Source organism: Amblyomma mixtum, chromosome 10 (genome assembly GCF_055824585.1).
Source record: "Amblyomma mixtum isolate Tamu chromosome 10, ASM5582458v1, whole genome shotgun sequence".
Taxonomy (NCBI): domain Eukaryota; kingdom Metazoa; phylum Arthropoda; class Arachnida; order Ixodida; family Ixodidae; genus Amblyomma; species Amblyomma mixtum.
In genome coordinates this window covers 116,645,782-116,663,744 of record NC_143021.1, presented here as the reverse complement: position 1 = coordinate 116,663,744, position 17,963 = coordinate 116,645,782, and the positions used below count along the sequence as shown (strand labels likewise).

At 47.0% G+C, this 17,963-nt stretch overlaps 1 long non-coding RNA gene across 1 annotated transcript; it reads left to right on the top strand.

Moving 5' to 3' along the window:
- Positions 1 to 5,325: 5,325 nt before the first annotated feature.
- On the top strand, positions 5,326 to 17,399 carry LOC149326746 (uncharacterized). The gene is made up of 4 exons (XR_016286421.1): positions 5,326 to 6,310; positions 7,344 to 7,437; positions 7,981 to 8,056; positions 17,066 to 17,399. It is a non-coding gene; the product is annotated as an uncharacterized LOC149326746 (long non-coding RNA).
- The last annotated feature ends 564 nt before the right edge of the window (positions 17,400 to 17,963 follow it).

Here is a 17,963-nt window from a genome sequence, read left to right as displayed (position 1 = left end):
ATGCAAATTTAATAGAGAAATGAACGCCAACCAAGTTTTTGCTTAAAAACATGATGTTTCGCAACCTTACTCAGTCTCTTCATCAAGTTGTGGCAGAGGGAGAGCTGCAGCTTGGCTTTAAAACACATAATAGTTGACCACCATGTCACTGAACCTAAACTGCAGATCTAGGACGGGCGAACGTTTCCGAGGAGTCATTAATATTGTCACGGCTAGACAGTCGGGACGGCCAGGACACGTTATACTGTGAAGCGCCAGGCAACAGCGGACTCCCGAGGTATACCCGAGGGCACCACACAGAAGAGACGACGAAGAAGAAACACTGCCCGCCACCATGGCTAAGGCTAGCCAGAATAGCAGTTAAGGCAGTGCGGCCGTGAGACGGCGCCACGAGAGTGCCCAGGAATGTGGCATTGCTCCCCTCCTCTGGAAAGCGCCGCCCTCGGCGCGGCAGGTCGTGGGGACCAACGTTTTTGTGGGGACCGACGGGGGCTCTCCCGGGCACGGGATTTTGGCACACGAACACCTGCTGTTCATGGGAGTGCCCTTGCAGAGGGGCAGTATTCCTGGTGAATGTAGCAGCTATCGTCGACGGGTGCGTAATCCACTGTCTCGGCCGTCTTGATCTCGTATGCGAGGAGAGAGAGACAGCTCTCAGTCGTCTGGACTGAGAGCTGTCTCTCAGTCCAGATGCTGTTCCTGCCTTCGTGTTTTTTTGCACACTCTTCTATTTTTTTTGTAGTGAGCCCTCTTGTATTTCTGTAATTTGAACCCTCTTGCTTGTACGCTTTTCATTTTTCCACCATTCTTATGTGTATTACTTTGGCATGCATGTAGAAAGCATTTGTCCTCACTAATATCTTTGCTTTTATTGCATGGATCCATAACTAGCCTTTGGCTAAGGATCCAGACAGTGATGTTATGTACTGTGCTGAAGAAATGATAATAAAAAGAATTGAATTGAATTGAATTGAATTTGCTACTTCCAGTTCGAGCAGCACGCTGTCGTTGAGCGTTCCCGAAACCGAGGCGTGGGTACTCTGTCCGACGGAGTATTCAAGCGGCAGCGTGTTGTGGTTAGACAGCAGGGCGAGTGTGGGATTCCATGAGGCGGTGGCCGACCACCATCTCGACGGGCGCGCACGCTGAACACCGCAGTCTTCGGCGCCCGCAGGTAGAGACGAGTGAGCTGCTAGCGGGCGTGGTACACGCTCTTCGCTTTTTTAAGTACCGCCAATATTTGAACCACGCCGCCACCTTTTTTGCGCTTTCGCAAATGACTTTTCCGGTTCAATTTTCCCGTTCTTGCCGGAGGTCGGTGTCCATTTTGTGTCTGCGTTTATCTACGCCTGTGCTAGATTGAGCGTAGCGTACTTCAGCAGTGCAGCAAATTTTGCGTTATCCCACCGCTACAGTAGTGAGATTTAGCACACCGTAGACTTACTAGCGGAGACGTATACTGGATTTACGTACAGAAGCTGCGCATGCGCAGTGGCAAGCGTGCAGCCTGGTAGGACACCACTGCACGTGCGCTACAGGCGTAGGTAAAACAGATATACGTCTCCGCTAGTACTTCTCCGGTACGCTCGATCTCCCTATAGTGTTTCCCGGCCTCTGAAGGCTTTGGTTCGCGCTTTCTTCCGGCAAAGCTGCGAAGTACTCTGCGTAGGGGGTCGGGCCATGGTGTCGACTTGTTTCGAAAACACAAAATGGCAGCTCTTCCGTTCTAGACCGGAAGGCGGATACTGTGAGAGAGGCTTTGGAGAGAAGGAAGTGCAGGGGGAGGGACGGTTGGCAGTACTTAAAGGTGCAGTGAAGAGGAATCTGAACTCATCTTTCTGCCGCTGGAACTCGATCTACACGTTCCAAGCATTCTTAGAAACTTCGACTTATTGCCCTGTGTGGCCGATTTCCCTAATTAAATCGGATTAACGTCTGGTTCCCGCCTTTTTTTTTATTCTCCCCGTACGGTGGGCGGAGTCGACCAACGCGTCCTTTCAGCCAGCTTTGTGGAGGCTTTGCTCTCGCTTTATTTTGTTTTTAGGTTTCCATGAATAAATAGTTTCATTCGCAGATAATATAGCCGCAAAATAAGCCGCACGCCAAAAACTGTGCCGGAAGACGTGATTTCGCAAGGACTGCTGGGAGTCTTGCCGACGGCACAGCCAATAGCAACGCCGGTCGCAGAGGCGTCGTCTGCTGCAATGCCTGCTGCGCATACGCAAGCGCGCCGCGTCAGCGGCGAAGTAGGGTAGGGGGAGCAGGGGGGAGCCGGCTTCAAAAAAAGTGACGTAACCGTCTCTCCTGTGTTCTTTCCTTCCACCACGGGCTTTAATTAGAGCTAACGCTATAAAATGGCGTTCATTTGATTGTGTAGGTAGCGTCATCTGGTGGCACAGTGGGACACAGTGGCATAGGGTTGCTTAATGTTCACTAGAGGGACAGAGGGAACGGCGGCTCTGCGCTTCATACACCATGAACACCGGGGCCATGCCGGGAATACTGCGCTGCTGATCGACATCTGGTGGCTTGTCGACTGTGGTACGGATTCGATTTTTTGGTTGTTTTCTTTTTAATGATGTTTTGTGTGCTTTGTAGTGGTACATACACCACTAGAAAAATTTGGATGAGTTTCTGATAAAAAGATTGGGAAATTGGTTTTTGAGGAAAGGAAATGACGCAGTATCTGTCTCACATATCTAGGCGGACACCTGGACCGCGCCCTAAGGGAAGGAAGGAAGGTGGGAGTGAAAGAAGAAAGAGGTGCCGTTGTGGAGGTCTCCGGAATAATTTCGACCACCTGGGGACCTTTAACGTGCACTGACATCGCGCAGCACACGGACGCCTCTTGCGTTTTGCCTCCATCGAAACGCGGCCGCCGCGGTCGGGTTCGAACCCGGGTACTCCGGCTCGGTAGACGAGCGCCTTACCACTGAGCCACCGCGGCAAGTCAATGATTTCCGAAATCACACTCATCAGGCATTTCTGATGACTTCTGAGTTGAGTTTCTGATGTAATGGCGATGAAAATTACCCACCGATTTTCTGATTAAGACGTAATGTGTGTTTTTATGTTGAGATTCTCATGAATTTCTTTTGCATACATGCTGAATTCATCATGCATTTCTGAATGGTTTATGATGCATTGAAACCAGCGTTCCGGCCAAAAAAACAAAAAGAAGTGGAATGAAGAAGAAGATCCAGCACCGCCACCAACGACGACGAAGCGCTAGCGCCGCCCGCGAAAAGCTCGTGCTGGAGAACTGCCGCTTGTGTGCCGGTCTCTCGCCTCGCTGGTTCCTAGACGACTTGCGCCCGGGTCTTCGTTGCCGGCGCTTCAACGTGCCAATAAACCACTCTTCATTTGGTGGAGGTGCTGAATTCCCTAAACCGACCTCTACGAAACACGTGCGCCGATTTGTGGGCCTCTGCTCCTATTTTCGGCGCTTTGTCCCTAATTTCGCCTCTATCGTCGCGCCCCTTACGAAACTCCTCAATGGTCCCGCCGACCTGTCTACGTGGGACTCTGCCTGCGATGAAGCTTTTGCTGCGCTCCGTCGTCGTCTTACTTCACCCCCTATTCTTCGGCACTATGACCCCAGTGCTCCTACTGAGGTGCACACCGACGCAAGCGGAATTGGCCTCGGTGCTGTCCTGGCCCAGCGCAAGCCCGAATTTTCTGAATACGTTGTTGCGTACGCCAGCCGTGCTCTCACCAAAGCAGAGTCGAACTACAGCGTGACTGAAAAGGAGTGTCTGGCCGTAGTGTGGGCTCTCACAAAATTCCACCCTTACTTATATGGCCGCCCGTTCACCGTCGTTACTGATCACCACGCCTTGTGTTGGTTGGCCTCCCTCAAAGATCCCTCAGGACGCCTTGGCCGCTGGGCACTCCGTCTTCAGGAATTCGATGTTACCGTTGTCTACCGGTCGGGCCGCAAGCACTCCGACGCCGACGCCTTGTCACGCTCGCCACTGCCCTCTCCTGCGCCCTCTTCCCTCGTATCTGATTCCCCACTCGCAGCGCTCACTGCTATCGATATGCCCAATCAACAACGCCAGGATCCATGGATTTCTTCCTTGCTGGATGCCCTTCGTGCGCACTCTACACTCTAAGAACTGCTACTCCTGCATTAAGAGTAAAAGAGCCTCGCTACTCCTGCAGGTCTCAATCTACTCTCTCTACAAACGAGAAAGAGTGAAAGGTCGTGTTCACTCCTCTTGACAAAAGAGTAAAATGGCATTTCCACTCCTGCATACCCCAAGGGAGTTCAGTGCTTGTTTTACTCCTCCGCCCTTACGGCCATACAATCGTAAGGGCGCGCTAGCTTCTCGGGGCCGGCCTGCCAGCCTGGATGCCGGCGTCAGAAAAATGCACTGGTATTGTTTGTTCACGACCAAAGCTCTGGGATAGAGTATCATTAGCCAATGTCGAGTTGTTGGTAGAAGCGATAACAGCCATACAAATTTCCTCCCATAGCCGCTTTGCTGCTGCTCTCCATGGAGTTCGCCTGGCCTCTGCTATAGCTCCGCTCCTGAAAGGGTCGCGGAAACCGAGCATATATTTATTTCCCTATGACGCGGGGTTCAGAGTAAAACGGTGCCGAGGGTAGCACCTAAGTGCTGGCCAGTTTCGAAGCGCATTCAGCTACAGCATCTATGTGAAATCGGCTAGGTTTAGCGACGACAAGGGCAGCCAGCGAGCAGCGCACAGTTCGTCGCCCGGCGCGATCGCGGGCGCCGTCGTTGCCGAAAGCTCGGCTCGCTCAATGATTCGCTCCGTAGCTTGCGAATCGCGCACGCAAGGCTGGAAAATCGAGCAGCGACTGGCCTGCGATTGAGCGAGCCTTTATGCCCACGTTTGCAGCACAGGTGAACAAATTTAGCACACATGTATGCATGGAATATCGGCGGCGTTGCGGCGATTCTTAAGCTCGTCCTCGACGCCATCATCACCGTTCGGGTGGACCCGAACATATCTTTATTTCACTACGAGACATAGTTCACAATAAAACGTACTTACAATGCAAAGAGTAGCACCTCAGCGCTAGCCAGTTTCAAAGCGCTCTCAGCTCTGGCATCGAAGTGAAACCTCCTAGGCTTAGCTACGAATACGGCAGCCAGGGAGCAGGCCGAAGCTCGTCGCGCGGCGCGCTCGCGAGCAGCGTCATAGCTGAAAGCTCGGCTCGCTCAAAGATTGGCTCAGAAACTTGCGAATTGTACTCGCAAGGCTGGCAAATCGAGCAGCTAGCGGCTGGCCTGCGACTGAGCGCACGTTCGCAGTACAGGTGAACAACAATTAGCGCACGAATGCAATTGGGATACCGGCTGCGTTGCGGCCACGTTAAGGCGATTCTTAAGCTCGTCCTCGACGCCATCGTCACCATACGTGACACACAGGCTGAGAACTTGAATTCGAGTACGTGCTAAAGTAAGCTGCTCGTATTATTCGGAACAATCTGAACTCGAAAAGACAGTTGCTTCTGTCGGCTTCCATGCATGTGGGCTCTTGCTAGTGAAAGTACACTCGAACAGGATGCGGCGAGTGCGGGCCGCTGTTGCATACAAGCTAAAGTGTGAAGCAAGTATCGTCGTAGTTCCGTAACGCAGTTGATATAACAGTAATCCGCTTGTACGGGTCACATTTAAGCTCTGTTTCATGTAGATCTCCGTCGACCATGCCAGTGTCGCGTAGAGTAATGCATCGCAGCTGCTCTTTGTCCTACCGCTCGCGTCGAACATATCCTTGATATGGACCAGTTTGCGATACGGTGCGTTTCTTTGCCTTTTTTGTCGCATTTAAGGGATTTTCGCTGCCGTCAATCGAAATTGCATTCCGTCAACAGCGTCGTCTGCGCCGTCGTCTGCTAGGACACCCGGGGATGGGATCACAGGATCGCAGCTTCTACAAACGACATGTCAGCAAAAGTATCTAAAAGCGCTTTGGTATTCGCATTTAATAAAGAAATAAAATGAAAAAATATAATTTGTTTTTGTTGCGAACACAATTCAAATATTAGTAATAAAAAAAGCGCATTTGTAGGTTTTTTTCAACGAAGCAAAACTGCAGCCGTCGTCACGTTTTGTGTAATTTGGGTTTTCGTAGCATTGTTTGAGTGCTCGTGCGGTGGACGTGTATGAAGAACACAAGTGTGTTTTGGAAACCAACGACGAGAATTACGCCCTATCAACACTGGTGATTTTGAACGGGTAAAGCCCTGAAGAAAGGTAGCGCTACGACTTCTTGTCATCTGGAGAGGCAACGAAGAAGAATGTGCGGTTTTGCTAAGCCTTGATGAGCCGTCTGAACGGTGAGTCCCGTGTACGTTTCTTTACTTCTGATCTCTATTCGCACGCGTTATTAGTGTGCGCCTATATAGGGATGGCAGTGCAGGCAGTCTGCGTGCGGTTGCCTCAGCTATAATGCGTTAACGCCGATTCACACGACGGTCCGTTCGCCCGCGGCCCGCGCACTACGTATTCATGCGTCACCACATTGAGAGGCGCGCTGTCGGCCGCGGCAGCGGGCGAACGGAAAATCGTGTGAATCGGCCTTTACCAGAAAAGAACGGGCGTATAGGCCGCATGGCAACTGTTGCTCCATAGTCTCTATCTGCGTTTAGTACTCGGGTGCCGCGGTAAATAAAAATGCCACCAGTTATCACAACAGAGTTATGCGGTCGCTTGCTAGCGCTGCGAAAAACAACAGACAAAGTTTACTACATTCCAATAGCATAGATTTGTGCTACGTAGGAGAGGATGATGAGCGTGCAGTGCCACGTTAGAGAGCGCTCTTGCTAGGCCAGCTGCGGACAGACAAGGGAACTGACAACGGTCGAGTTGCCTCGCGGCTGGTGCCCGTCGGATTGATTTGTGCTACTTAGAAGATGACGATGAGCGGCAGTGCCGCGCGACAGAGCACTCGCGCTAGGCCAGCTGCCAACAGACAGTGCTCAGTGTGTGTACTCGTGGGATTAGTGCTTACGCCTTAATATTTGTCATACAATTTTTTCGGGGACAATGATCGCGTGTAAAAGGCTGGGGCATATCCCTTGCCTAGTCATTTGTAAATTTTTATCTGTGCTTCCCCATGGAACAGAATTTGACACAGTATTATGTCAAAGTTAGATCGTTCTTGCGTCTGCCCTGAGGTGTAGGTGTCGATGCTTCCTCGCCTTCAGATTTTGAGAACTGTTTGGGATGCAACTGCGCACTTATTTAGGATTTCAAGCTTTTTGCTATATCCCTCGTTTGTGCGGCCGCTTTCAAGTCGTTCGCTATATCGGTGATGGTTTGTTATTGATTTTCACTTTCTCTTATTTATTCTTGGTTGACTGCCACCAGCTGTACTGCCGGCGATTCTCCGCGCTCGGAACTATTCCCAGGCACGAGACCCTACCCACAGACCTCCCTGCACCACACTCACCAGTTTTCTTCGGTATTTTTTTCCCTTGCTCTTACTTGCATTGCCACTAGGCAGTTTTTATTTCTGTGCAGATTTGTTAAATGCAATACCAATTTTCGTTTCATGCTGTGATGTGAGATATCGTGCTTCTTGCTAATGAATGCATGCCTTTTCTATCCTCTCATCATTTGTGCAAAGCAGACGGGTCTACTGGTCGCTACGTTCAATTTAAAAATACCTTCGGTGCTGCTGCAAAGCACCCTAGTAGTAATAAAATCCTGTGCATGCTATATTCGAATAGTTACGCTCTTTTCATCATGCATAAAAATAGTGGTATTCCAGCCTGCTCATCTTTCTATGCGGGTGTGACAGTCATGTAAATCTACTGAAAAAATGTATATCGGTGCATCACATACAATCTGTTCATTTCTTTTGTCATGGGCCCTCTCATTGCTTTTTGTGTTCCTATGTTACTACCTTATTCTAATTTATGAAGCAGTAGACAATTTCTTCTCTTGTCATTCATGACATTGTTACGGCCACTGACAACAGTTGCTCTGACATATTTATTTGCAGTTGCCAGCTGCCAGTATCTACTGGGCCATTCGTGCTTCCAGCTTTTGGCTGTGCTATCTCTCCTCAGCTGTTTGTGGTAGGTATTGTTTTCCAGTGATGCATACCTTACCTGCCTATTTAGAAAAATTTCGTAGACATAGGCTCACAGCCGGGTTTAGAAATGCATGCAGAGCTCTACGTGCACTTAGCAGCAGTACCTCCCTGTATAATCACATGAATCTGATCCTGAATTACATGAATGTAATTACATGATCTGTATGAAATAGTCGCTCATGAAGCTTTTGACTGCTGCTGTTAACATAATGGAATTTACACTGCTTCAGGTGCAGAGACTATTTCACACATGTTGCCTCTTATGCATATGTGCCCTCTGAAAGGACGAACATATTCCTTTATCCCTTTAAAAAACATTGTGTTCTATCATGATGCTTTACCGGTATTTCTGGTGTATAGACCAAAATGTCACTCAGTATTGTAACATGAAGCGGGAACTCAGTTTGTCCAATGTTTTAGAGGTAACATGAAGCGGGAACTGAGTTTGTCCAATGTTTTAGGGGTCCTAAAACATTGGACCAACACAGTTCCCACTCGAGTTATTGATCACTTCGCTCTCGCCCTACCATAAGCTTGCCGTCCAGGTTGGAAAAATTGATAGAGCGACTGCTCCTGTGAAGTGGTGGTTCTGAGTTCGAACACCGGACCAGGACGAATCTTTCTTTAACTACGAAGTTTCTGTGAAAGCTGTATAGCTTTCCTTTGTAGCCATTTGGCTGTGCTCGAGTGGATGTCAATGAGTAATTACTCCTTATTACAGATCTTTTGTCAACGCCAAACTGATTCAGTAGCAACAAATAGTAGAAGGGTAAAAGCATGCTGCTCCCAAAAATTCGTTAAGCATGTTATAAAATGTATGCTGTATTGTTTTAACTGCTGCAAAGAAATAACGGTGATGTTAGATGCCCAGCCCCTATTAGGTAAACATAGCTCGCAATTAACACAGTGGATGGAAAAGAAATATGGACTTCAACCCTCACGACGACCCTCACCCCAGTAAAACAAAAAGTGCCAGTGTTGCCATACTTGAGAGCTTTGCTCTTTAAAATTGCAGTAGACTGCTACTCAAAGTTGACAAAAAAATGCGTCTCGTTTTCTGCATGTGCATTCCACAGTGCTGGTGCCATTTTCACTGGCCATTGACATTCAGTCGCATGATGTGCACCCCGCTCCTCGAGTTGATTTTGTTTGTCTTGTGAACCTGCCGTCAAAATCAGTGCAGGATAATGCTTCCCCAGTTGATCTGCAGTTAACCTTGTCCTTTGCCAGCTGCTGTCACCCTTTCTCCACAGAGAAGGGGGGTGGGAGTCCAAGCCAGGTGGAGTTGAAATATTTGACTAGTAGTGGACAGGGATCCTGCGGTTTGTTGAGTACACAGGCAAATTGGAGACTTATGGAAGAATTTTTTTACCAGCCAAAAAAGACGCATACACAAGACAGAACCGCACAGGACAAGGGCTGGTAAAAGCCGTAGTCCTCTGTGGTTCTCTCTTGTGTATGCGTGTTCCTTGGCGGGTAAAAAAATTCCTCCGTAAGTCTCCAATTTGCCGGTGTCCTCCACAGATTGGAGGATCCCTGTCTGTTACTAGTCAAATTTCATTACTCCACCTGGATTGGACTCCCACTGCCCTTCTAAAACTTTTGAAATCCTGTTGCCCTAGCAGATCATCAGCTGTCGGTTGTATTACTTTCGCTTCAGTGAAATTTGACATGTAGCGGACAGGGATCCTAGAATTTGTGGAGTACACAGGCAAACTGGAGACTTATAGAATTTTTTTACCAGCCAAGGAAGACGCATACACAAGATTCGTTGTCTGTGTTTCACAACTGAAAGTTCTAAATGCGTGCAAAAGTGTATCGTGCATTCGCACGTATTTTGAAAACTCAATTTCTGCAGCATTAGGTTTTCGGAATTGGAGCTGTAGCATTGCCGCCACAGAATCCCGCTCGTTAACAAAGCGCACACTTATTTGCTAGGTATATATTCGGTATACCGCAACCAGTACATGTCACTGTTTGGAAGGTTCTGTCGTGAAATTTCTGATTGTGCAAGGTAGCTTTTCTTTTAAATTCAAGCGCTCTCTATTTGCTTTTTCCTGTGCATATTCATCGGTCGTTTCAATTCGGAAGCGTTGGTGCTGCAAGACGTGCATACGGAAGCTACGTTTGTGCACAAAGCTCCTGAATTTTTGAAAGCGCAGCTCTGACAGTTCTCGTTGTCATAAATAAGTACAAAGCAGCCTAATCTTTTTGGACACACCATTTCATGCTCTTAGCTGTTTCTGAGAAACAGGCTGCCTTTTTTTCTGTTTTTGGTGTGAAACATTCCTAACAACTTCTTTCTTTCTCGATGCACAGATAGCCTATGCATACACGGGCAGCTTGATTGCAATATTTAGGGCAATATTTATAACAGGTGCAGTGAGCCTTGGTGCATGTGGACAGAAATTAAGCTAGGGTGGGGTGGGGTATTTTCGCACAGGGTAATATTATGCGGAGGGTTTGGCGTATTGAAACCGAGTCTTTCTGAGCTCTTATTAGACGTCCCAGCACCAGGACAGTAGTTGAGGCTTTTCTTCTTTGTTGTCTAGTCAATGGTTTCCATCACATAAAATAGCCTTAATTCTAGCTATCCCGTGGCCGTCTAACAGAACGATGCAGATATACTGAAGTGATCAGTGTTGCATAAAAGTAGTGAGAACATTGCAAATGCAAGGCAACTTCATTGGCTTGCAGTGCACTAACGTGGCAGTCAGAGAGAATTACACATTACATTTGCAAATCTAAATTGTGCATAATAGTATGGACTGGCACGTAATGTGCGAAGTAATCACAGTTATCTCGTTCATGCCGAATGCTAGTGTCAAACATTGTCAGTATTGCATATTTATAAAGAGCAGGCATGCTGCGCCTAACTTGTCGTTGGATAGATTTTATTACTATGAAAGCAAAAAGTTTACACATGGCTGTCGTGTTCTTGCGTGGGAAGTAGTATTACCTTAAATGAGTATAAACACCAAATTTTTGGTTATGTGTGTTCTTTGTAGTGACGTGCTGGGCATTCGTATACATAGAATTGTTGCATAGTATTCGTCTCCAATCGCTAAATAATTACAACCAGGACAGCAGCTTGGGCATGTTGGTTATTCATTCTTGATGGAACAGCGCAAAACATCGGGACAAGAGACAAGCGCTGACTTACAACTGGTTTTTATTTCGAAGAAACATTGCTTCTTATACCTTCTTCACCCTCTCAAAAAACACATGCGTCGCAACCATATCGTTCAAGCGTCCACAAAAAAGCATAAGACAAACAATCACAGATATTTATAATCACATTTTTAACATGTCAAATTCTTTCTTAGTCAAAGCAACAGACGGCGTGCTGACACAATCGTCGCGCAGACTCGCTATCGAAGCTGCCTCGATTATTTCCCGGACTAACTGGTCTTTGTGATTAGCCAAAGCTTTGCATTTTTGGAAAACCGGTGCACAACTAGTTGAAGGGCAATCTCTGCAATGGATTCCCAGGTTCCTGCAAGCTTGCTCGAAATTATTTTTGTGTTCTAGCAGCCTTTCATTCATGCACCTGCCAGTCTGCCCAATGTACTGTTTACCGCAAGTCACTGGCAACGAATAAACAAGGCCTTCGGTGCACTCCACAAAGGGGGTTCGATGCTTTATCGTGCATCCCTGCTTCTTTTTGGTCGGATCGGAGTTGACTCGTCTGCACAGACTTTTGAGTTTATTAGGAGCAGTCATCACTACATTCACGCCAGCTTTTCGACCTATGCCTTTCAGGCGATGGGAAATATTGTGAAGATACGGAATTGCTACTACCGGCCTCCTTTCTTTCTGTTTCTGTGCATCATCTTGCTGCTCGGGCCTAGCCTGCATCAGGTGCTTTTTCATCTGCTTGGCAACAGATACCAACAGGTGCGAGGGGTAACCCGAGTTGCCAAGCCGTTCCGCCTGGCGAAGAAAGCTCACATTCATTGAACACAGGATTTCCTCAAGGCATTCGTGAAGCACAAGTTCACAATAGCCCTCTTGGTCAGCTTAGAGTGAGCTGATTGGAAGGGCATTGGCGCTTTCTCCGCTCTGGGCTCATAGGCCCAGCAGGCGTGCCCTCTAGTGAACTCAAGTCTCAGGTCTAAAAACCTGAGTGACCCTTGAGCAGGAAGCTCGTGCGTGATAATAAGTGGCTGCAAAGCCTGCGCAAAGCGACCCACCTCCTCCATTACTGCTTCTAGCGTATTCGCCCTTTGGCCATCACAAAGAACTAGGTAGTCATCAGCGTACCTAAATACCTTTTTAACACTAGTACCTGCAAGGGTTACGTTCAGGAACCTGTCTTTTCGCGCCAAGTACAAATCACTGAGTAGAGGCGCGATACATGAACCAATGCAAACACCGCGTTTCTGGAGATACACTTTTTCCTCCCAACAGACGTAAGTTGACCTGAGGTACACTGCTAATAGCTCCAGGAACCCTCTAATAGACATTCCGCAGGCGTTTTGAAATGCAACAGCACCATGCGTATCTATGCATTCTTCTACAGACACCATCACTACAAAACGAGGCAAAGGCACTGCTAGAATTGTCAGTTAAAAATCTAGCTATATCGTCCGAAGATTTCACCTGAAATGGGTCGTCAATTGTTAGTAGTTTTAATTTTGCTTGCAAGAAGACACCAAGAATCTTTTGCCACGTCCCTCCCTCAGAAATTATTACCCTCAAGGGCCAGTCTGGTTTGTGAGTTTTTACAGTGAAAAACGCGTCCAAGTTAGACTTCTTGCAAGTTTTTATGCCTCGAAGGAGGTAGTCAAGTTTAAGTTCTTTGCATAGCTTCATCGCAGTTACCTTTGCTTTCCTAACAGCTGATGTCTTGTGCTCGTCAAAAACAGAGCTGATGGTTTCTAACGCCTTAGTTTTGTACAAGTCCTTGGAAATCACAGCAAAGCCCCCCTCTTTGTCAGAGGTCAGCAACGCAAGGGAATTGTCTTTCAAGTACCTTACAGTACGTCCCACTGGGAGATTCCTCTCGCAGAGCTGGTAGCGGCCAACGACGTCGGCTCCGTCTGAAATACACCTTGCACTTTCCTTGCACCTTGCTGCGCGCTGACTACAATGAAAGGAGAAGAGGCATGATCGAACAAAGCCAAGAAAACAAGATCCACACGCTTGGTGTGGATGTTCTGCCACAACCGGTCCGCGAGGTGCTTAGCCTTGGGCCTAAGTTTGCCATCCAACCGAAGAAGACAACACCGGAGCTTCTTGCCATGGTGCGGCGCGTTGCCAAGGCAAGCCCTGAGTCGGAAAGTGCAAGGTGTATTTCAGACGGAGCCGACGTCGTTGGCCGCTACCAGCTCTGCGAGAGGAATCTCCCAGTGGGACGTACTGTAAGGTACTTGAAAGACAATTCCCTTGCGTTGCTGACCTCTGACAAAGAGGGGGGCTTTGCTGTGATTTCCAAGGACTTGTATAAAACTAAGGCGTTAGAAACCATCAGCTCTGTTTTTGACGAGCACAAGACATCAGCTGTTAGGAAAGCAAAGGTAACTGCTATGAAGCTATGCAAAGAACTTAAACTTGACTACCTCCTTCGAGGCATAAAAACTTGCAAGAAGTCTAACTTGGACGCGTTTTTCACTGTAAAAACTCACAAACCAGACTGGCCCTTGAGGGTAATAATTTCTGAGGGAGGGACGTGGCAAAAGATTCTTGGTGTCTTCTTGCAAGCAAAATTAAAACTACTAACAATTGACGACCCATTTCAGGTGAAATCTTCGGACGATATAGCTAGATTTTTAACTGACAATTCTAGCAGTGCCTTTGCCTCGTTTTGTAGTGATGGTGTCTGTAGAAGAATGCATAGATACGCATGGTGCTGTTGCATTTCAAAACGCCTGCGGAATGTCTATTAGAGGGTTCCTGGAGCTATTAGCAGTGTACCTCAGGTCAACTTACGTCTGTTGGGAGGAAAAAGTGTATCTCCAGAAACGCGGTGTTTGCATTGGTTCATGTATCGCGCCTCTACTCAGTGATTTGTACTTGGCGCGAAAAGACAGGTTCCTGAACGTAACCCTTGCAGGTACTAGTGTTAAAAAGGTATTTAGGTACGCTGATGACTACCTAGTTCTTTGTGATGGCCAAAGGGCGAATACGCTAGAAGCAGTAATGGAGGAGGTGGGTCGCTTTGCGCAGGCTTTGCAGCCACTTATTATCACGCACGAGCTTCCTGCTCAAGGGTCACTCAGGTTTTTAGACCTGAGACTTGAGTTCACTAGAGGGCACGCCTGCTGGGCCTATGAGCCCAGAGCGGAGAAAGCGCCAATGCCCTTCCAATCAGCTCACTCTAAGCTGACCAAGAGGGCTATTGTGAACTTGTGCTTCACGAATGCCTTGAGGAAATCCTGTGTTCAATGAATGTGAGCTTTCTTCGCCAGGCGGAACGGCTTGGCAACTCGGGTTACCCCTCGCACCTGTTGGTATCTGTTGCCAAGCAGATGAAAAAGCACCTGATGCAGGCTAGGCCCGAGCAGCAAGATGATGCACAGAAACAGAAAGAAAGGAGGCCGGTAGTAGCAATTCCGTATCTTCACAATATTTCCCATCGCCTGAAAGGCATAGGTCGAAAAGCTGGCGTGAATGTAGTGATGACTGCTCCTAATAAACTCAAAAGTCTGTGCAGACGAGTCAACTCCGATCCGACCAAAAAGAAGCAGGGATGCACGATAAAGCATCGAACCCCCTTTGTGGAGTGCACCGAAGGCCTTGTTTATTCGTTGCCAGTGACTTGCGGTAAACAGTACATTGGGCAGACTGGCAGGTGCATGAATGAAAGGCTGCTAGAACACAAAAATAATTTCGAGCAAGCTTGCAGGAACCTGGGAATCCATTGCAGAGATTGCCCTTCAACTAGTTGTGCACCGGTTTTCCAAAAATGCAAAGCTTTGGCTAATCACAAAGACCAGTTAGTCCGGGAAATAATCGAGGCAGCTTCAATAGCGAGTCTGCGCGACGATTGTGTCAGCACGCCGTCTGTTGCTTTGACTAAGAAAGAATTTGACATGTTAAAAATGTGATTATAAATATCTGTGATTATTTGTCTTATGCTTTTTTGTGGACGCTTGAACGATATGGTTGCGACGCATGTGTTTTTTGAGAGGGTGAAGAACGTATAAGAAGCAATGTTTCTTCGAAATAAAAACCAGTTGTAAGTCAGCGCTTGTCTCTTGTCCCGATGTTTTGCGCTGTTCCATCAAGAATTACAACCAGATTTCTTTTCTTCCCTGTTTCAATAGCATAGCAATTGCTATGACATCAATGTTCAGTATAGGTTATGGAAGGCACAAAAAAGCTACTATATCGCTACTTCATCGTTTTAATTAGTTACAATGCTAAAGCCAGCCTGCCTTAAGAGTCGGAATCACAATGAATGACGAAGCCGCAATTATATTGCAGTTTTCCTCATGCCTCCCCTGGCTTATACTGACCTTTGATGCCATTGCCATTGCTCAGTTTTTAAAAGTGAAGCAGGAGAGAGAAGATATTTAATTACAAATTATTTAGCAGTCATAGGCGAATACTGTGTGGTTATCCGTGCATAGTAATGCCTTATGCATCATTAAAAACAAAAAAAAAATGTGCAACTGAAATTTGCTCGGCTGCTGACCCAAAAGACACGGGCTCGATCCCGGCCGCGGCGGCTGGAATTTCTTTGGAGGAGAAATTCTAGAGGCCCGTGTACTGTGCGATGTCAGTGCACGTTTAATTAAAGAACCCCAGGTGGTCGAAATTTCCGGAGCCCTTCACTACGGCGTCTCTCATACCCTGGGTCGCTTTGGGACGTTAAACCCCATAAACCAACCCAAACCAAACTGAAATTTGTTGTCTGCCTCTTTGAGATGAAAAATTTTGAATTTTTCCTTCACTATTTTAGAGCATGAAATTCAGTTAATGGTATCTGAGAAACAGGAATTGTAACAGCCATTTCTCTTCAGCAAGAAAACTGTCATTGGTTTAAGTGTTTTCCCGATTCAAGGTTACCCTATATTTTAAACTGCACAATGTATTATGTGACAAGAACCGTCAAGCACAATAGGTGTGGTTTTAGAAATGACTGGAAGTGATAAGGGAATACATTTACTTAGAGCAGGTAGTGACCGCTGATCCGGATCATGAAGAGTAATAACTAGAGGAATATGAATGGGGTGGAGTGCATATGGCAGGTTCTCTCAGATCATGAATGGCAGTTTTTCAATACCCCTCAAGAGAAAAGTATACAACAGCTGTATCCTACCGGTATTCACCTATGGGGCAGAAACGTGGAGGCTAACGAAGAGGGTTCAGCTTAAGTTAAGGACAACGCAACGAGCTATGGAAATAGAAATGATAGGCGTAACGTTAAGAGATCGGAAGCGGGCGGAGTGGGTGAGGGAACAAACGCGGGTTGAAGACATCCTAGTCGAAATCAGGAGAAAGAAGGGTGCTTGGGCAGGGCATGTAAGACGAAGGCAAGATAATCGCTGGTCCTTAAGGGTAACGGAGTGGATTCCAAGAGAAGGCAGGCGTAGCAGGAAGCAGCAAAATGTTCCATGGGCGAAGGTTTGCAGGAACACGGTGGACATAGCTGGCGAAGGACAGGGTTAATTGGAGAACATGGGAGAGGCCTTTGCCTTGCAGTGGGCGTAGTCAGGCTGATCATGATACTTGCAGAAGAGCTTGCTCATGTTAAAATTTTCATTTGGTAAATATGTGCTTGTTTTACATGCACACAGCTTTTGAAAGGACTAGCATAGTGATAATTGTATTGGGCTTCATAAAATTGTAGCTCTGAATGAAGGTTTGCAATGAAAGGTGTCTGCACTTGGTCACAATATAGGTACACACTAGTGGCGACATGACACACAGGATCAGTACATTCTAGTTGTATTCTTTCTTTTTTTTCATGGGGTTATATGCAGGATAGTATGAAAAGGGCATTGGAATTGACTCTTACTTGCATTATTTTCATTCATATTTGCAGGCACCCGGTGAAATGCACTCAGCCAAAGCTCCTTCACTCAGCCGAGCAAGCTACGGCATCATCCAGCATCTTAGTTTCTTTTGAGCGCTTACAGCTCACTGCAGTTTCTTTTGAGCGCTTACAGCTCACTGCGGTGGATTTGGTAGATGGGTTTACTTTGCTTTTGGCAGTGTTCTTGGCATTTAATGTCAAGTACACCCCAAAAACAAAGCGGGCTTGTCTACTGCTTGAGACACTAATGGGGCTTGATCCTAGCGAGCGCCTCCCGAGCGTGTTTTGGGCAGCCACAGCAATCACAGCAATGACTTGAGAAATAAAAGTTATCAGTGTTGTACATTTATTTATTTATTTGTGTCATTATTTCTTGAACCATTGTTATTCCCAACGCAGACAGAGCACCATACTAATGTGCAAACTGTAGTGTAGCCATAAAGTAGTTGTATGAGCAAAAATTATTCTACTCAAAGATTATAATCCCTTTTGCTCATTACTCTTTTGTAGATGTAGCGCAGGTGGATCCTGCAAAACATATGACCAACTTGCTCTGAAGAATATGTGAAATAAGAAAATTAGTACGATACATTGAAAACACGTGAAACTCCTTTGGAAGGAGTAAAATAACATCTGGGCTGATACTGCTTGAAGGAGTATAGTCACTCTAACAAACGGAGTCCTGGAACTCTACCTGAAAGAGTAGTAGGATGCTGTTTCAATGTGGTAGCTTTACTCCCTCGGAGGAGTGCCTGTACTCTATTGCAGGAGTAGTACAGTACTCCTTGAGTAGGTGTTGGATCACTCTTTGTCCAGAGGGAGTAATTTTATTCTGGAAAAAGGAGTGGAATATGGGACAAGTGAATACTCCTTCAAAGTGTGTTCTGGGCACTCCTCTGCACTCCTT